This window comes from Micromys minutus, assembly GCF_963924665.1.
Source record: "Micromys minutus genome assembly, chromosome: X".
NCBI lineage: Eukaryota > Metazoa > Chordata > Mammalia > Rodentia > Muridae > Micromys > Micromys minutus.
Window position 1 is genome coordinate 6,959,274 of NC_137970.1, and position 11,886 is coordinate 6,971,159.

The 11,886-nt window shown below is 37.1% G+C and overlaps 1 pseudogene across 1 annotated transcript; it reads left to right on the top strand.

Annotated features, from left to right (window-relative positions):
• Positions 1 to 5,084: 5,084 nt before the first annotated feature.
• Positions 5,085 to 5,790, top strand: LOC308415841 (proteasome subunit alpha type-2-like; annotated as a pseudogene). Its single transcript has one exon. The product of its transcript is annotated as a proteasome subunit alpha type-2-like (transcript).
• Positions 5,791 to 11,886: the final 6,096 nt, after the last annotated feature.

Sequence of the window (11,886 nt, forward strand, 5' to 3'; positions counted from 1 at the left end):
ATTAGAAAGTCTGGGCTGGAAAGGTCGCTCAGAGGTAGAATAACTGTTAAACTTAAGTGAGCTCCTAGGTTTGGTTGTCAACACTACAACAAAAACAAAAATCTGACAGTGGCAGGCATCTGTGGATGGATTTCAAAGTGATGATAATTCATTAGACAGATGTATGCAATAGTAGTTTGCTTGCTTTTCCACCATCTATTCTAATAACAACTTTCAAAGATTTTCAAAGATAGAGGAAAATAAGCCCCTAGATACCAATCAAGGGCACTCAAAAATTATATATTCATGATTAGGGTCTTTCTTATATTTGTAAAATTTTTATAAAATTATATTTATCTATTCATTTACTTATTAAATGCTAGAGAATGAACGCAGGGCACTGCAGATGCTAAGCATCTGTTACAGCCTTGAGCTATAGCCACTAAAAGACATTTATTTTTATGAAACTGGTGCTAGAACCCAAGGCTTCACATATGCTAGAAAGTGTTCTAACATTAAGTTCCATCCCAGCCCCAAGGTTTGTTTTGTACTTGGCAAACAATTGTTGTATATATTTATTGCAGACCACATGTTGCTTTGAAATATGTCGACATTGTAGAATAGCTAGATGGAGTGAATAAACATATTCATTACCTCACATGTTACTTTTTGTGGTGAGAACACTTAATATTTATCCTGTCACTAGTTGTCAAGAATACATTGTTAATAATTATAGTCATTATATTGTACAACAGAGCTTCTGACCTTGTTCCTCCTAATTGATATTTTATATGTTGATTAAAATATCTTTCCTTTTCCTTCTTAGCCCTGAGGGTCACAAATCTGTTTTCTGCTACTAAGCATTCACATATTTTTAGATTTTGCATGTAAGTGAGAACATGTGTTGTGTATTGTTCTGTGCTGCTCTATTACACTTAGTATTTCCTGGACAGGATTTCATTGTTTCAAACAGTAAATAATATTCTGTTTTGTACATATGTCTTTCTTTTCCACCCTGCTCTCCCCCAAACACATGACCCAGCAAAATGACTTCTGGGTTTATCTCAACAACAACATCATCAACAACAGCAGCAAAAACAACAGCAGCAACAACAACGCCGAAATCAGAGTGTTGACAAGACAACTTCATTCCAGTGTTCACTGTAAACATTCCAGTGTATACAATGGAAAAGATTCAGAATAAAGGTAAGTATCTACTGATAGATGGATGAGTTTTAAAATGTGATATATTGACTATGGTGGTGAACACTTTTAGTCCCAGCATTTGAGAGGCAGAGGCAGACAGACCTCTATGAGGTCAAGGTTATGCTGGTCTACATACTGAATTCCAGGGCAGCCAATTGTACATAGCAAGACCCTGTCTCAAAATGCCAAACACCAACAAATGTGATATATTGGCTCAGTGATGAGCACAACACCCAAGGCCTTGCATAGAGATAGGTTGGTTTTAGTTTTCCGTGATGACTGTAACAATTTATACTCTCATAATAGTATATAACCAATTCCTTTTTCTCTCTATGCTCAATAGCACTTGTTATAATTTTCTCAATTATGTTCTTTTTAATAGAATTTGTGACATTTCCAAATGTTAGGCCTTTTGGATAATTAGGAATGTTGAGAATTTTGTCATAAATGATGCTATACCCAGCAAAACTCTCAAACACCATAGATGGAGAGACCAAGATATTCCAAGACAAAACTAAATTCACATAATATATGACACAAACCCAGCACTACAATGAATTATAGGTGGAAACCCCAATACAACGAGGGGAACTATCTCCTAGTAAAAACAAGAAAACACCTAAGCAAGAAAACCAAAAGAAGAAAGACATACAGGCATAATTTAACCTCCAAAGCAAAAATAACAGGAAGCAGCAACTACTATTCCTTGATATCTGTTAACATAAATGGACTCAACTCCCCAATAAAGAGACATAGGCTATCAGCCTAGATACATAAACAAAACCCAGCATTTTGCTGCATACAGGAAACTCATTGCAGAGACAAAGACAGACACTATCTCAGAGTAAAAGGTGGGGAAAAAAAAAACGTTCCAAGCAGATGGCCCCAAGAAGCAAGCTGGTGTGGCCATTCTAATATCGAATAAAGTAGATTTTCAAACAAAAGTTATCAAAAAAGATAAGGAAGGACACTTTTTACTCATTACAGGGGAAATTTGTCAGGAGGAACTCTTAATCCTTAACATATATGCTCCAAATACAAACGCACCCATATTCATAAAAGAAACCCTACTAAAGCTCAAAAAACACATTGTGCCTCACACAATAATAGTGGGAGACCTCCATACCCCACTTTCACCAATGGACAGATCATGGAAACAAAAACTGAACAAGGACACTGTAAAAGTAGCAGAGGTTATGAAACAACTGGAATTAATAGATATCTACAGAACATATCATCATAAAACAAAAGAATACACCTTCTTCTCAGCACCTCAAGGCACCTTCTCGAGAATTGACCACATAATTGGTCACAAAATGAGACTCAACAGATATAAGAAGATTGAAATACTCCTATGCATCCTTTCAGATCACCATGGTCTAAGGCTGGTCTTTAATAACAACAAAGACAGCCAAAAGCTCAAATACACATGGAAACTAAACAATGCTCTATTAAATGATAGCAGGGTCAAAGAAGAAATAAAGAAAGAAATTAAGAATTTGATAGAATTCAACGAAAACGAAAACACAACATACCCAAACCTATGGGATGCAATGAAAGCAGTACTGAGAGGAAAATTCATAGCTCTGAGTGCTTCCAAAAAGAAACTGGAGAGATCATACATCAGCAACTTGACAGCACAGCTAAAAGCTCTAGAACAAAAGGAAGCAGATACACCCAAGAGGAGTAGCAAGAAATAATCAAACTTAGGGCAGAAATAGATCAAATAGAAACAAAAAGAACCATTGAAAGAATCAACAAAACCAAGAGCTGGTTCTTTGAGAAAATCAACAAGATTGATAAACTCTTAGCCAAACTAATGAGAGCGCAAAGAGAGAGTATCCAAATTAACAAAATCAGAAAGGAAAATGGAGAAATGACTGAAACTGAGGAAATTCAAGAAATCATCAGATCCTACTACAAAAGCCTATACTCAACAAAGCTGGAAAATCTGGAGGAAATGGATGAATTCCTAGACAGATACAAAATACTAAAGTGAAACCAGGACCAGGTAAACCATCTAAAAAATCCCATAACACCTAAAGAAATAGAAGCAGTCATCAAAAGCCTCCCAACCAAAAAAAGCCCAGGTCCAGATTGGTTCAGTGCAGAATTTTATCATATATTTATTGACGACATAATACCAATACCCTCCAAACTATTCCACAAAATAGAATCCGATGGAACACTACCTAACTCATTTTTTGAGGCTAAAATAATGCTTGTTCCTAAACCACACAAATACCCTACAAGGAAAGAGAACTTCAGACCAATCTCACTTATGAACATTGATGCAAAAATACTTAACAAAATCCATGGAAACAAAATTCAAGAAGATATCAAAACGATCATTCACCATGATCAAGTAGGCTTCTTCCCTGGGATGCAGGGATGGTTTAATATAAGGAAATCCATCAATGTAATCCACCATATAAACAAACTCAAAGAAAAAAAACCACATGGTCATCTCTCTAGATGCTGAGAAAGCATTTGACAAAATTCAACACCCCTTCATGTTAAAAGTCCTGGAAAGAACAGGAATCCAAGGTCCATACTTAAACATAATAAAAGCAATATACAGCAAACCAACAGCCAACATCAAACTTAATAGTGGGAAACTTGAAGCAATCCCACTAAAATCAGGGACTCGACAAGGCTGCCCATTCTCCCCCTACCTATTCAACATAGTACTAGAAGTCCTGGCCGGAGCAATTAGACAGCAAAAGGAAATCACAGGGATACAAATTGGAAAGAAAGAAGTAAAAACATCACTATTTTCAGATGACATGATAGTGTACTTAAGCGACCCCACAACTTCCACCAGAGAACTCCTACAGCTGATAAACAACTTCAGCAAATCAGCTGGATATAAAATTAAATCAAACAAATCAGTAGCCTTCCTCTACTCAAAGGACAAACATGTGGAGAAAGAAATTAGGGAAAAGATACCCTTCACAATAGTCACAAAAATATGAAATACCTTGGTGTGACTCTAACTAAGCAAGTGAAGGACCTGTATGACAAGAACTTCAAACCTCTAAAGAAGGAAATTGTGGAAGATCTCAGAAAATGGAAATATCTCCCATGCTTATGGATTGGAAGGATCAACATTGGAAAAATGACCCTCTTACCAAAAGCAATCTACAGATTCAATGCAGTCACCATTTAAATACCAACCCATTTCTTCAGTGAGTTGGAAAGAGCAATGTTTAATTTCATCTGGAATAACAAAAGACCTAGCATAGCGAAATTCATCCTCAACCACAAGAAAACATCTGTAGGAATCACTATCCCTGACCTCAAGCTATATTACAAGTCAATTGTGCTAAAAACTGCATGGTACTGGTACAGAAATAGGCATGTGGATCAATGGAATAGAATAGAAGATCCAGAAATGAGCCCTCACATATATGGTCACCTGATTTTTGACAAAGGAGCAGTAAACATTCAATGGAAAAAGGACAGCCTATTCAACAAATGGTGCTGGTCCAACTGGCACTCAGCATGCAGAAGAATGAAAATAGACCCTTATCTCCTTGTACAAAGCTCAAGTGCAAGTTGCTTAAATAGAAATTCAAATATGGCAGATGTTGGGGTATGTACCTGTAATAACAGTATATTGAATGTTGAGGCAATCTTACAATGGCTGCTGTCTCACCAAAAAATAAAAATTTAAATATGGTCTTTACATCTTCCATGGTTTATATATTCCTTAAATCTCTGTGGTCTGCTAATGAGAGTTAAATGTACAACAAATGTTTCTGTGATAATCAACCTGTTACTCATCCATACCATCTTTTTGTCATAGCATTTAGTAGCCATATGTGCTGCTGAGTACTTACAATTAGACAGGTGCAATTGAAAATCTGGATTTTGGTGTTCTGACTCTCTGGGTAAAGATGGCAGAATACGGTTACAGCTTCTCACTGACTACATCCAGTCCATCTGATATAGTTGTCCAGATTAAATATGCTTTGGTTACTAGAGCTGGAAGAACCCCTTCAGTAGGAATTAAAGCTGCAGGTGCTGTGGTATTAGCAAATGAAGAAAAACAAAAATCCATCCTGCATGATGAAAGGAGTGTGCACAAACTGGAGCTGATAACCAGACACATGGGTTTGGTGTACAGTGGCATGGGCCCAGATTACAGAGTACTTGCACACAGAGCTCGGAAACTTGCTCAGTAATACTATCTTGTTTATCAAGAACCCATTCCCACAGCCCAGCTGGTAAAGAGAGTAGTGTCTGTGATGCAAGAGTATACCCAGTCAGGTGGTGCTTGTGCATTTGGTGTTTCGTTATTTATTTGTGGGTGGAATGGGGGACCACCATATTTATTTCAAGTCAGATCCATCTGGAGCTTACTTTGCCTGGAAGGTCACAGCAATGGGAAAGACCTATGTAGACGGGAAACCTTTCCTTGAGAAAAGATATAATGAAGACCCAGAACTCGAAGATGCCATTCATACAGCCATCTTAACCCTAAAGGAGAGCTTTGAAGGGCGAATGACAGACAATAACATAGAAGTTGGAATCTGCAATGGAGCTGGCTTTAGGAGGCTCACCGCAACTGAAGTGAGGGGTGACTTGGCTGCTACAGTGTGATGAAGATGTGCCCAAACAATCAAGATCTTACACTCTACTTACTCATGTTTAAAATGTTTTGTTTGTGCAAACTTATTTCTACATAGTTTAATGGATTCACATTTTTAAAATAGTAACCATAATAAACTGTTTAAACAAAAAAAAAAAAAAAAAAGAAAATCTGGATTTTAATTTTAAGACAAGGTCTCAGAATATATATAACTTTGGTTGGCCCAGAATTCATTATATAAACCAGGCTGACCCTCTCAGAGATCTGCTTGCCATAGCCTTCCTAGTGCTTTGATTAAAGGTGTGCTCCACCTTATCCAGACATAAAAAATAGAACTTTAAATTTGTTTTATTTTAATTACTTAAAAATACTTTCTAAAGTGTTTATTAGATATTTTGGTTTTGTTTTTTTTTTTTAATCAGCTCTTAAAATTTTGTCAGAATTTTACATTTTGTTTCATTTTAATTACTTAAAAGCGTTTTCTCCCGTGTTTGCTAGAGGTTTTGTTTTTGGTTCTTTGTCAGCTTGATACAGACAGAGTCATTTGAAAAGAGAAACAAGGAACTCCAATTGAGAAAAATACCACTTTCAGAATGGAGAGTAGGTAAAGGTATGCAGCATTTTTTGATTGAGTGATGTGAAATGGCCTAGCCAATTGTGGGGAGTGCCATCTCTGGGCAGGTGGGATTGAGTGACAGAAAAAAGCAAGATTCGAAGTACATGGGAAGCAAGACAGTAAGCAGTGTTCCTACATGGCTTCCCTTCATGATGGAATATAAACTGGAAAATGAAATAAACTACCTATATCCAAGTTGATTTTGATCATAGTATTTATCACAACAACAGAAACCAAAAACAGTTAACATTTAGTAAAACACAGTTCATGTACTGTGAGGCTCAACTTTTAAAGTAAAAAGTTTTCTGACCCTCTAGCCAGAAAACAGGGTAAACTAACTGCAGGTCTTCATTTCTTCCTCATCTACTCTAAATCCAATTCCACAGTCTCATCCCCAGCTCTGCAGTCCAGCACCTGCTGATTCTTCACCCCGTCTAGTGGATCACAGAACTTTTCCTCTCCTGACCTCCCTCCTCCTACTCTTTGCTTTGTCTCAGCCCCCAGCTCCAGCAGACACTTCCTGGGAACCCACAACCCACTGGGGCCAGAGAAGCTGGTAGACTAGATGAAGCTCTTCACCTTTACCTCCATTCTTCCAAGTCCAATCCCACACTGTATTCCATAGGTCTATAGCATATCTTCTGCTCTCGCCTTTCCATATTCTCTGGCCCCATTGACAGGTGACTAAGCAGGTCCTAGTGGAACACCCTGCTTTTCTCCCTCCTGTAGAGCCTCTCAGACCCTCTCCTAATCCATTCCCATTCCCAAGTGTCAGTCAGCTCCCAATACTCAGAAATACATTTTACCTGAACTACCCAAGTGTTCACTTATATCAGGATCCCAGAAGAATTTTCTTCCAGGCAACACACAGCCACAACACTCTAAGAACCAGATAGGAAGCAGAAACCAAGGAACAGAATATCTACCCAATGAGATAAGACTAAATATCAGCACCTAGAATTACAATCTTCCTGATTCCAGATGCCTAGACACCAGTGCAAAACCACAGTCAACACCCAGAACAATGTCTTCACTTGAGCCCAGCAACCCTACCAAGGCAGACACTCAATATTCCAACATAGTTGAAGCAGAAGAAAAAGACCTTAAAATGCCCTTTATGAATATAATAGAGGTCCATAATGAAGAAACAAATGAATCACTTTTTAAAAATTCTATGAAAACACAAACAGTGAAAAGATATGAACAAAAAATAATAGAAGACCTGAAAGTGGAAATAGAATCAAAAAGTAAACCCAAACTGAGGGAAATCTACAAATGAAAATTTAAGATCTTATACAGGAATCACACAAGTAAATTTCACCAGCAAAATACAAGAGATGGAAGAGAGAATCAGAGGCATTGACGGCATGACAGAAGAGATACATTGGTCAAAGAAAATCTTAAATGTAAAAAAAAGAAAAATAAAGAAATAAAAACTCCTGGCACAAATCATCCAAAACATGTGGGAAAAGGCTATGAAAAGGCTAAATCTGAGAATAATTAAAATAGAGTGGGGGTTCTAAACCTGTGGGTCGTGATCCCTTTGGGGGTCAAATATCAGCTATCCACGTATCAGATATTTTTATTATAATTAATAACAGTAGCAAAACCACAGTTATGGCATAGCAATGAAAGTAACTTTATGGTTGAGGATCATCACAACATGAGAAATTTTATTAAAGGGTTACAGCACTAAGCAGGTTGAGAACCACTGCCATAGATGGAGAAAAAATATTCCATGATAAGACCAAATTTAAGCAATACATCTATCTAGAAATCCAGCCTTGAAGAAGGTGTTTGAAGGGAAACTCCAACCTAATGTGGCTAACCAATCCCCAAAACCACAAGGAATAAATAATCCCAGACCAGGAAATCAAAAAGGGTGAAAGACACAAACACACCACCACTACTACTACCACCACTACTATCACCATCACAACAACAGCAACAACAAAAACAATTTATCAGCAATCAAAAACCACTGCTCATGGATATCTCTAAACATTAATAATAGAGAAATTTTAATCTAACAACATAGCTGCTCTGGCGAGAGATCACATCCAAAGACCATCTAGGCCTGTGTGACTCAGTTGGAATACAAACACACCTTTATTACCTCTGGATGGAAAATGGGATATACATCCTTAGTACACACCTTTAATGTAAAACAATGTATGTAAGGTTAGTCTGTAGAAGGAAGCAGCCGTATTTGAATGTGAAGTCTAATTAAAGGGCAAGCAAAGTGACAAGTCAGAGAAATATTTGACAGACTGAGTCTGAGATAGGATATACCTGACTCATGAAAACAGACAGGAAAGAGATGCAATTTACAAGAGCAGAACAGAGAGAAGTCAGGGAAGGCAGTTCTACCTGGACATTTTTACAGAGACAGGTTGCAGGTGAAGACGAAGAACAGAGAATGAGAAGGAGCCAGGGAATTCGAACAGATTGCCACCTTTAGTTAGCGGCCAAACAGGGCAGCTCTGTTAGAAGCTGAGAGAAGCCAAGTTGAATCAGTCAGCTTGGAGAGGAATTTGGGCCAGAACAGCTGAGTTGAACCAGCCAGAGCCAGTTCAGAAAGAAATAGTAAGGGTGAGCTTATTTTGCAGTAAGCCTCCAAGATGACAAATATATCAGATGAATAAAAGTTACTTTTACAATTAATGTTCTCAACTCACTTAAAAAGATACAAACTAACAGCATGGATGCAAAAGCAGGATCCATCTTTCTGTTATATCCAAGAAGCACACATTAATATCAAGGATAGACATCAGTTCAGGGTAAACGGCTAGAAAAAGATATTCCAGGCAAATGGACTTCAGAAACAAACAGGTGTGGCTATTTTAAAAACCAAACTACTCAGAAGAGACAGGGAAGGACACTCTATATCTCCTTAAAAAATCCGCGAAGGAGATATTTAAATTCTTAGTATCTATGCTTCAAATACAAGGGCACCCATTTGTAAAGGAAACACTACTACAGCTTAAATATAGCTTAAATCACATAATGACCCTCACACACTGATAGTGGGAGAATACAATACTCCACTCTCACCAATAGACAGGACATTCAGACAAAAACTAAACAGAAATGCTGGAGCTAACTGAAGTTATAAACCAAACGGACCTAACAGATAATATTTACAGACATTTCACCCAAAGAATATACCTTCTTTACTGTATCTCATTGAGCATTCTCTTAAAATCTACCACATCCTTGGACACAAAGCAAGGCTCGACAGATACATGAAATTATACCAATTCTGATGTGTTAGGATTTTTTATCATATTATATATTATTATTATTATTATTATTATTATTATTATTATTATTACATACCTTAGAAGCCTGTCTATTTTCTAATGAGAGTCTGAAAGGGAATGGATCCAAATGGAAGTGGAAGTGATGGGGGAAGTAGGAGTTGGAGATGGAGGGGAAACTGTAACCACAAAATATCATGTGAGAGAAAAAAAATCTATTTTCAATAAAAGAAAAAATAATTCAGTGCCTATTAGTATGTTAAAAATTATACATTGTTCTCCTTCCATTTCAGAATTTTTGAAGTCAAAATAAAACAAATATATTAGCAGCCATTTTATTTTTAAAACCATTTAAATTACATTTTTACTTAGTGTGTGCACGTGGGCTTAGGTTCTGGAACACAGGTGGAAGTGAAAGGACAGTTTGTGGGAATTCATTCTCTTTCTGCTATGCAGTTTCTGGATATCAACTCAGGACCGCAGACTTGGTGGAAAGATGAGCCAATTTGTTGGCCTATTATTCTTTGAGTATGCATTTTTAATTTTTTTGAGATTATAATATAATTATATCATTTCCCTCTTACCTTTCTCCCCTTAAAACCCTCCAATGTACCCCCTTGCTCTCCCTCACATTTATAGCCACTTTTTTGTTGATATACACACACACGGGGGGGGGGGGGAGACAGACAGAGAGAGAGAGAGAGAGAGAGAGAGAGAGAGAGAGAGAGAGAGAGAGACCCTGCTTAGTCAATATAATGTTACTTATATGTGTGTTTTCAGAACTGAACATTTAACATTAGACAACCAATTGTGATTTTTCCCTGTGAAAAAGTAATTGTGTGTAGTTCTTTGTGTTGATTTGAGGCCTGCCTAGTAGACTTTCCCTTATCTCTAGCATTCTCCATCTATTGCAAAGAGAAGTTCCCTTGATGAGGAATGTGGTCTACTCTTATCTGTGGGCATAAGGACAAATATTCAGAATGAAAGTATGGGTTTTGCTGGCTTAGTAAAGTGGCAGCAGCCACTTCCTATTCTCATTTAATCCCCTTGTTCATCATTAGTCTTTTTGTTACTGTGGATGTGCCTAGTCTAGATATGTCAACTAATTGTTGGTCATTTGCATCTGACTTTTCTCATTTGGCATAATGTTTTCAATATTCATCTACATTGTAGTATGCGGCAGTGCATTAATTTCATTCCATAATAGCATAATGATCTGCTGTGTGCATATTACATAATTTGCTTATTTAGTCATCAGTTTGTAGACATTTCAGTTATTTAAACTTTTAGCTGTTATGAATAATTCTTTTAAAAGCATTCCTCTACAATTTTTTGCCCATCCATATGTTTTTAGTTTTTTGATCATATACCTAAAGTTGGAATATTAAGTTACTGCTTAAATTTTAGAGGGACAACTAAATGGTACTCCTACCAATGATATATGTGGCCTCCCATTTCTCTATATCCTTAGCAACACTTGTATTTTTTTCATTTTATAATTACCTAATAATTTTAAACCAATATTGGAGTTTTGATTTGCATTTCTGTAATTACTAATAATAGAAAACTTCCTATGTCACTATTGGTCATTTGTTTATTTTTTAATGAAAAATGTCTATTCTGATTCTTTATATCATTTTGCATGGCTTTTACATGCACATGTGCACACACACTGTGCTACTCTCCACTATCACAAATGGAAGTAGGAGGATAACGTTGATGGAGTAAGTATTTTCTCACCAACTTTGCATTCTTGAAACAAATCCCACTTGGTTCTTGCTCTATAATCCTTTTTCTATGTTGCTGGATTTGCTTTGCTAGTATATTTACTGAGGATTTCTGTTTCTTTGTCATTGTAGCTGAGGGTGTAATCTGGGACTTTGTGCATGCCAGACATGTGCTCTACCACTGAAATGCACTCCAGCTTCTCATTCCTTTCTGAGTCTTTATTGGTAAGAAATACTGAAGTTTCTTTCCCTGGTGATATCTTTGTCTGATTTTGGCATCAAAGAAATACTGGCCTAACAGAATGAGAACATATGTCCCCATTTTTCCCCTCTTTTTGTGAATAACTGGTGTCAATTCACAACCCTCCTATCCTATCTCCCCTCCCCTTGCTTGTATGTGGGTGCTACCCGTTCCCACCCACTTCCACCTTACTATCCTAGAATTCCCCTTTACTGGGGCATCAAGCCTTCAGAGGACCAAGGGTTTCCCTTCCCATTGATGTC